The 8,977-nt window shown below is 46.0% G+C and overlaps 1 protein-coding gene across 1 annotated transcript in view; it reads left to right on the forward strand.

The window, feature by feature from the left end:
* The first annotated feature begins 7,913 nt into the window (after positions 1 to 7,913).
* LOC109288582 (NAD(P) transhydrogenase, mitochondrial-like) overlaps positions 7,914 to 8,977 on the forward strand; it is a 137,640-nt gene continuing 136,576 nt past the window's right edge. The window contains exon 1 of the mRNA XM_019504156.1: positions 7,914 to 8,012. The gene's annotated coding sequence lies outside the window, so the exon portion shown is untranslated. The remainder of the gene's footprint in view (positions 8,013 to 8,977) is intronic.

Genomic DNA, 8,977 nt, shown 5'->3' on the forward strand with positions numbered 1-8,977 from the left:
TCCTCCCTGTCTTATCCCTCCTGTACAGCCTATAGCCCTTGATATTCACTGCCCAGTCATGCGTTGGGTCCCATCACGTTTCAGTGAGCCCCACTATGTCTGGGTTGCTGTCAGCTAGCAGGAGGGTAAGTTCCTCTTGCTTGTTTCCCATACTATGAGTGTTTGTGTAGAGTGATATACACCGTTGCATAAAACATTAAGGTATCTTCAGAAGGCCTGGTTTAATTGCTAATATGCAGTAAAATTAAACATCAGTATGTTTTTCAATGCCTCCATAATGATGTTGTCAGTGCATAGGCTGAGCACCATAAGGATGATTTATATTGTGTCCTTTGATCTTTTACACTGAATCCAGTAGTCTAAAATTTAGGCAGTGAAAGTTTTACAGATTTCAGATTCATTTTACTTCCTTTGTACCACTTATAGCAGTGCAATAATGTTACTGTTTTATTATAGTCAGAGAAAATGTGCATATCTCTAATATGTTATTTTAGGTAATTGTGGAGAAAAAATCATTCTTGGCATTTTACATGTTCACAAAACTTTACATTCATTGAAGAATGAGGCTGTGAGACTCCCTCCATCTTACAGACAGGAACCTAAATGGAGAAGTGCTAAGGTCAATATTTTCCAAAGTAGCCCTGGATTTTGTCACCTCAAATGATGATGTCTTGGTTTGATTTTCAGATATTCTGAGTAGCCAACTTCAATGAAGTCAATGGGAGCAGCAGATTCTTGCTCAGAGGCAGCGCCCAGCCTGATCCAAGTCTTCCTGGAGCCTGCTGGGGCTTCCACTGCCCCCGCTGCCTTCCCCACTGTGCACTGTCCCCACTGCCTTCCTGCCACCCAGGGCCACTCAGGAACCATCTCTGACCTGGCCCACTACCAGTCTGTTTCGGTGTCCCCAGGGGACACTGCCACCACAGAGGGAAGGACTGGGGCCTCCCACCACTCAGGGGCCACTTGGCCCACCAGCATCTCACCCCCCAGCCATGGAAGAGGTGGGCAGGCTCTGTGAAGAAAAAAAAAGGGGTCAGGCTCCTCGCCACTTCTGACTTCTGTAGGTGCCTGCGGCTGCCAGGCATCTGCTAAAGGGAGAAGCAGCAAGGAGCCTGATTCTTTTTTTTGGTGGAGCCTGCCACCTCTCCTTCAGGCAGGGAAAAAGCTGTCAGATTAAAGCAACATTACAAGCAGCAATGTTGCAAACTAAACTACACAGGGATGTGGTTTAGTTTGCAATGTTTTCAAATTTATTTGAAACCCCGAAGCCTCACCCATGTGTAATGTGTGACGCTATTAAGCCACACAAAAGAAATTTTTATCACGTGTGCATGGTGATGATCATCACGTGTACAAGCACCCAAAATATCTGTGTAGATGCTTTCAGTTCAGTTAACTGTTTGGGCATGTTCTTGCATTGTGGGACATCCGTAAGGCAGTTTAGGGCAATTGTTCAGTCTCTCCAAGGGATGTTCTTGTTATGGTAGATTTCACCCACTCCACTGTAAGTGGTGCAGGGGGCTGGACCCAGTGATCTTCCGAGGTCCTTTACTGTTCAGTGCAAGGGGATGGACCCGATGATCTTCCAAGGTCCATTCCAGCCTTACAATCTATGAATCTATAAATTTGGGTGTACATCCACTGGATAGTTCAGCATAAAAGGACAATACTGTGGTGTCTCCAGCATGCTGTGAATGCAATGTAAGTGGGTGCAGTGGTTTGAGTGAGCTAGTGTCTGAGTGAGGTTGGGGATTGGAGAAGGCCTAGCTGATTAAATGTAGTCACAAGATGAACACAACAACATAATACTGGCTCTTTAATTTTACTCTAGGTTTGGTGAAATAAGGAAATGAATGGGTTAGGTTGATGGATGCAACCCAAAGAACAGATGAAATTTTTAACAGAACCCATGCTTGAAGGAATGAAGCAGTTATTTAGTGATACAGATCATAACAGGCGTGGGCAAATGAAAATAGGAATTGGATTCAATACTGACAAGTGCAGGGTGCTGCACTTGGGCAGTAGGAACCAGCAGCCTACCTATAGACTGGGGAACTCCCTTCTCAAAAGCACGGTGGCAGAAAGAGATCTTGGAGTCATTATTGACCCCAAGATGAACATGGGCTGACAATGCGAGAACACGGTCAGTAGCGCTAACCTGCACAGATCCATCACAAGCAGGGCCAAGGAGGTGATCCTCCGCGTCTATGCAACACTGGTCAGGCCACAGCTGGAGTACTGCATCCAGCTGTGCCGCATTTCAGGAGGGATGTGGACAGCATTGAGAGGGTCGAGAGGCTCACATGATCCGGGGACAGCAGGGCAGACCCTATGAGGAGAGGCTATGGGACCTGAACCTATTCAGCCTTCACAAGAGAAGGCTGAGGGGGGACCTGGTGGCCATCTAGTAACTTACTAGGGGGGACCAGCAGGGTTTGGGAGAGACCTTGTACCCCCGAGCGCCTCCTGGAGTAACAAGGAATAATGGCCCTAAGTTGCTAGAGAGTTGTTAGACTAGACATCAGGAGGCGCTGCTTCACAGTCAGGGCAGCTAGGATCTGGAATCAACTTTCAAGGGAAGTGGTGATGGCTCCTACCCTGGGGGTCTTTAAGAGGAGGCTCGATCTTTACCTGGCTGGAGTCATTTGAGCCCAGTTTTCTCTCCTGCCCATGGCAGGGGGTCGGACTACAAGACCTACAAGGTCCCTTCCGACCCTACATCTACGAATCTATGTAACCTAAGGATATTGGTAGAACCTTACACTGCTTTTGGTTTCCCAGGTAACAGCTGTGACCAACAGACCTTTCTAAGTCATTCTGAAACCACACAAGAAACAGAAATGTTGATATAAATAAAAATTAACAAGTTGTGCCCATCAATAATTGCATTAAAATATTTTTTCATACAATATGAAAAAGGAATGCATTACATGGCTGTTTTAGAACTGTTTGTGTAAGTACATGAATTATTGGTGCTCAATCTTTTGCATAGTTGTATCATCACAATAGGCACAAAAAGACAGACATTTTAGAGCAATTTAGTGAATTCTGACTTTCCATTTGCTATGGGGAGAGTGAAAACTGTAAAATATAACTTCTAAAAAGGGCCCCATGATTGCACAATAACAGGTTCTGTAGAATGTTCTTATACTTAAATAACTTCTTTAAAAATTAACTCTTTATTATTTATTTCCACATAAGATGTCAAAGAAGATCTCAGCAATGAGATTGTACAATAATATGCAGGATGTGGTTATACTTGTAATACTCTATTATTCATTTGTTCTTGGCAAAGTCTTGAGAACAAGTCTTGACCAAATGTTGTAAAAGAAAACAAATCTGGTGTTTATCTTTATCTCATAGATCAAGCTTTCCATTTCTGCTATGAACCAGATTTGGTTTCACCATTCTTCTTCCATGACAGGCCAAGTATGTTTTTATCTTCTGTAAAAATCAGTGCCTTCAGCAATATCTTTTTAGAATCCTATGATCTGTGCAGCAATGGTAAACTTTATGGTGTAGTACTGTTATCTAAAGCAGATGATTTCCCCATAATGTTATTGGCTGGCTCTTTAATTTGATTTTGCCAAAAGGTTTGGTAAAATGAGGAAATGACTGGCTTTTATATATAAAATTAAATAGGGGAAGCTACACTGAAAGAACATTAGTAAAGGTATCCAAGAGGGCCTGAGGGCAAAAAAGGTGGCATACAGTCAGTGGAAGCAAGGAGCAAGCATCAAAGAGGATTACACCTCCGTTGGTCTTGATTGCAGTGAGGAGGTGGGAAGGCCAAGACAGAGACGGAACTAGGGCTGGTGACCAGAATTAAGGATAACAGAAAGTCCTTTTTCAAATACATAGGGAGTAAGAAGGTGGCACCAGTGAACGTGGGGCCCCTACTGGACAGGCTTGACAATCTGGCGATTGCAGAAAAGGAAAAAGCTGAGCTCTTCAATGAGTTCTTTGCCTCCATTTTCCTTAGCAGGGACTGGGACAACTCCCCCATTAGGATTATGGACAGGTTCAGGGGATAAGATGCCATGCCTAGGGTCAGGGACAATCTAGTTAGGGAACTTTTGGAGGGGCTGGACATGTATAAATCAGCAGGTCTTGATGCTCTTCATCTGAGGGTACTGAGGGAATTGGTGGAGGTCATATCAGGGCCCCTGGCACGGCTGTATGAGCGTTCATGGTGCTCTGGCCAGGTCCCAGAGGACTGGAAAAGGGTCAGTGTGGTCCCCATTTACAAGAAGGGGAGAAAGGAGGACCCAGGTAACTATAGGCCAGTTAATCTCACCGTAGTCCTTGGGAAGACCTTTGAGAAAATTATCTGTGGGGGCCCAGCATGGGAAGTAATGCTCAGGGGCAACCAACATGGGTTCATTGTGGGCAGATCCTGCCTGTCTAACCATGTTTCCTTTTATGACCAGGTCACAAAGTCCTTGGATGCGGGTATTGAGGTAGATGTTGTCTACCTGGACTTCAAGAAGGCCTTTGACACTGTTTCTCACCCCATTTCCATACAAAAACTGGGCGACTACAGCATTGATGCCTACACAGTCCAATGGGTGGCAAATTGGCTCGATGGTCGCACCCAGAGAGTGGTGGTGGATGGGTCATTTTTGACCTGGAGGGATGTGGGCAATGGAGTTCCCCAGGGCTTGGTCCTTGGGCCTGTGCTATTCAGCATCTTTATCAGCGACTTGGAGGTGGGCATGGAAAGCATGCTGTCCAAATTTGCTGATGACACAAAGATGTGGGGAGAAGTGGGCACATTGGACGGGAGGGAGAGAATCCAGCTAGATCTAGATGGGTTACAGAGGTGGGCGGATGAGAATAGGATGGAGTTCAGCGCAGACAAGTGCAAGGTGCTGCATCTAGGGAGAAGGAACCAGCAACACACCTATAGGCTGGGGGACACCCTTCTCAACAACACAGGGGCTGAAAGGGATTTTGGAGTCATTGCTGACTCCAGGATAGACATGAGCTGCCAATGCAAGGAAGTGGTCAGTAAGGCTAACTGCACCTTGTTGTGCATACACAGGTGCATCACAAGCAGGTCCAGGGAGGTGATGCTCCCCCTCTATGCAGCGCTGATCAGGCCACAGCTGGAGTACTGCATCCAGTTCTGGGCGCTGCACTTCAAGAGGGATGTGGCTAGCCTTGAGAGGGTCCAGAGAAGGGCCACTCGCATGGTCAGGGGGCAGCAGGCCAGGCCCTATGAGGATAGACTAAAGGGCCTGAATCTATTCAGCCTCTACAAGAGAAGACTGAGAGGGGATCTGGTGGCCGGCTATAAACTCACCGGGGGGACCAGTGGAAAATAGGTGAGGCCCCGTTCCCCCAGGCACCACCTGGGATAACAAGGAATAATGGCCACAAATTGATTGAGAGTAGGTTCAGGCTAGATATCAGGAGCCCTTACTTTATGGTTAGGGCTGCCAGGCTCTGGAATAGGCTCCCAAGGGAGGTGGTGCTCTCCCCTAACTTGGGGGTCTTCAAGAGGAGGTTGGTTAAATTTCTGCCTGGGGTATTATGATCCCAGCACTTGTTCCTGCCCAGGGCAGGGGGTCGGACTTGATGATCTATTCAGGTCCCTTCTGACCCTAGAAACTATGAAACTATTAAGGTTGCAAAGTCAAGCACTCAAACATTAGAAATGGTGGAGTTAAGGCTGTTTGGTTATATGCATTATTACAGTCTTTAATTTCAGTTAATGTTTTTTTCATGGAATCCCTGCTTCCTTCACAGGAAGCACAGGACAGACAGTGTTCCTAAAATGAAGAGTTAGGCAGCATTGTGCTTTCTTTTGGGTATTCACTATGTGGCCCCATGTCTTATTTGCTGTACACAACCTGATCCCTGCTCTAGAGACAGACCTGCTAATATCCCATAGACATTTCTACAGAACATATCTGAGTAGTACTGGACTATTTCACAGATATTCATTAACATATCTTCATGTGATCCCAGTCAGGAATAGTGGGTATTTCCCTGGTTTACAAACATGGAAGTTAAGAGTGGGTTGATGAGGGTCAAAAGTGTCAGCTGACTTGTGGATGTCTAGTGCCTGATTTTTCAGAAGATTTGTCATTTTATAGCCTTTGGTTTATTCAGAACATTTTAACCTTCTTTTCATCTTTCAGGGTTCAGCCCTTTTGCAACTCAGACACCAGAGGTCTCAGCTGGATCTGTGGAATGTGGCAAACACAGCTACTGCAGGAAGGGAAGTATGGGCATCCCTGAGCATCCTGTTCACTGTAACTCATCCCTATGTAAACAACCTATTTTAGAAGTGCAGAAAAATGCTATTCATGACAGTGATGAATGATATTCAGAGACTTTTCACTAATGATGCCAGCTATAAGCAGAACCAGACTGTGAGACAACTGGGAATGGCCATCCTTTCAGCAGAGTGGGGAATAACTCAGTCACTGTGTGAAAGGCAGGAGCGGTATTCAAGTCAGGAAGGAAACAGCGCTGGCAGTGTGGAGAGGCTCAGTTACTGTCTGGATGAACTTGGTCCATAGACTCTATGTAAGTTGCAATAATTATATAAAAAAATAATATCCAGCATGGAGACTAAGTGAATCTAGGAGTAGACGGTGTCTGATGGTTCATGTAAGCCATCAGGCAGGCCAGATGGACAGTGCCCGGTTCAACCTCAGGCCACATGGTAATTCTGATCCAGTACCCAGGGCTGGTGTGGTGGTCACTATCTAGCCATGGAGGGGCAACCCAGCCCCACAGTGGGGTAAGGGAGATTTACCCAGCTCTGCAGGTGGAAGGGAGGGTGGGATGTGACCTGGCCCCAAGCTGGCTTCCTGGGGGTAAAGGAGCATGGCTCAGCCTTGCTGGTGAAAGTGAGCATGGCCTAGCCCAGCCTTTCAGGGAAAGGAGGTGTGGCACAGCCTTGAAGAGGTGGGGCATGGCCTGGATCCAACCCAGTCTCACAGTAGGAAGGGAGATTGTTTTGGATCTAACCGGGCACTTTGGGTTTGGGAATTTGGTAGGGGAGGAGGGTGGCTGTATTAATGGCCACCTCTTCCCTGATACCAAATTTCCTGACCTGTGGGGAGCCCTGCAGGCCAGGTGCGATGGCTCTGTGGGTCACATTTGGCCTGCAGGCCAGAGGTTGAGCACCTCTGCTGTAACCTGTTTTGAAGCTTGTTGCCTCTTATCCAAGGGCTGAATAATTTCACTGGCGAGTGAAATGATCCCTATGTATTTAACCAGTGTTGTCTGCTTTGAGGATACAGCTGGAAGGATGCTGCCATTATACAAACATAGGAATATTTGACACAAGTGGTACAAAACATATCTTACAGCAGTGCTGAAAAGGATCTCAAGCTATTCACATTGTTTTTATAAAAGACATTATGGTGGTGATTAGAGTGAAACAAGAGATGGAACTTTGAGTAGGAGAAGGGATCTGTGGAATGAAGTGCTGCTTTCCTAAGGCAGGGGGAATAGGAGCCAGCTCCATTTTGTCCCCCTTACTTAGGGCTGATTGAGTATCAAAGGGTAAGACCACATTCAAGAAAAGAAGAAAAGGCAGGCCTTGTGACAAGTTAAGGTCATCACTTAACCTCTATAGTGGTGCTAGGACATTGGAAATGTGTTGTTAAGTTGCTAGAGCTAAGTCCTGGGGCAGAGGGATCAGTGCCTGAACTTACTTGAGGCTACTGCCCCTGACTGTTCTTACAGGACTACTGCATAAAGATCTCGCTGCTGGACTAAATGCACTCTCCAGTGCTTCAGGGAGCTTCCGAAATATCAGAGCTGTGGGCAGGCTGCCAGAAACCCCCAGCATGCTTGCTATGAGTCTCCATGCTCCTAGTACCAAATTTAATGTCTTCAGATCACATGGTATCTTTTTATAGATCATATGAATGTACTTGTGCCCAGAGCCACTGAGCTTCTGACATGAAGGTCACTTACTGACTGTCCCCTTCCCTCTCAGCTTGTATCTCATGGGGGACAGCAGAAACTCCTAAGGACACCAATCTCAGGTTAGTCTCATTGTATTTGTCTTCTTCCTTCAGTGTGTCCCACTTGCCTTTACAGGTTTGGCTGGCATAGCAGTCCCCTCTTTTTATGGAGGGAAGGGGGCTCACTCCTGCTGTTGCTGCAGGACAGGGCTGCAGTGACAGGGTGAGTGAGATTAAATATCTAATACAAATATACAGCACAACCCTGTGTCTCAAGAGGCATGGGGCAGTTGAACACCTCTCTGTTCCCTAAATAAAGGAATCTCCTTCCCACTGAATGAGATGTGGCAGGGCTGAAATCAGGGGTTATAGTAACATTTACTAGGGAAGGAATACAATGGATCATGTCTGGTCCAAATTATGCTGCTATGAATTTATAGTAATCTTAATTTATCTCACTCAGGTGAATAGAATTACACCAGTGCAAACATAATGTGAATGAAATTACGATCAAGCTTTGTGAAAGGCCTATGAATCCCCAGCGGGCCTTCAAGTTGCAAGAGAGCAGTTGTGGGAGGCCTGGGAGGTTCCATACAAGGATGTTAATATTTGGGAACTGCAAATGTCAGCACCATGTTGGAAACATATATATTGACTTTTACTCCACCACAGCAAGCAGTGTGGTATTAAACAGTTGCATTTGGAGGAGGCTTGCTCAGACTTTTTTTTTAAATGGCCTCTATTTCCTTGGTCCCGTTTCTCTTTTTGGGGTTTTTTTGTTGTTCTCCCGCGCTGGCGGGGGGTCGGGCTAGAAGATCTACTAGGTCCCTTCTGACCCTTAATCTATGAATCTATGAATCCTTCAGTGTGAATCAGTTTGCTTGTGATCCTGCTTTTGTATCAGAGTAAATTACAAATCTGTATCTGGCTATACTTGCTAGTAGGGCTGTGTGAAGCTTCAGTCGCTGATTCGATTTGGTGGAGATTCAGCCCTATTTGGCAGCTGGATCTCCAAATCCAAATCGAATCAGGAGACCCTTTAATCT

The sequence above is a fragment of the Gavialis gangeticus genome, unplaced genomic scaffold, assembly GCF_001723915.1.
Source record: "Gavialis gangeticus isolate Ggan-Ray unplaced genomic scaffold, GavGan_comp1, whole genome shotgun sequence".
NCBI lineage: Eukaryota > Metazoa > Chordata > Crocodylia > Gavialidae > Gavialis > Gavialis gangeticus.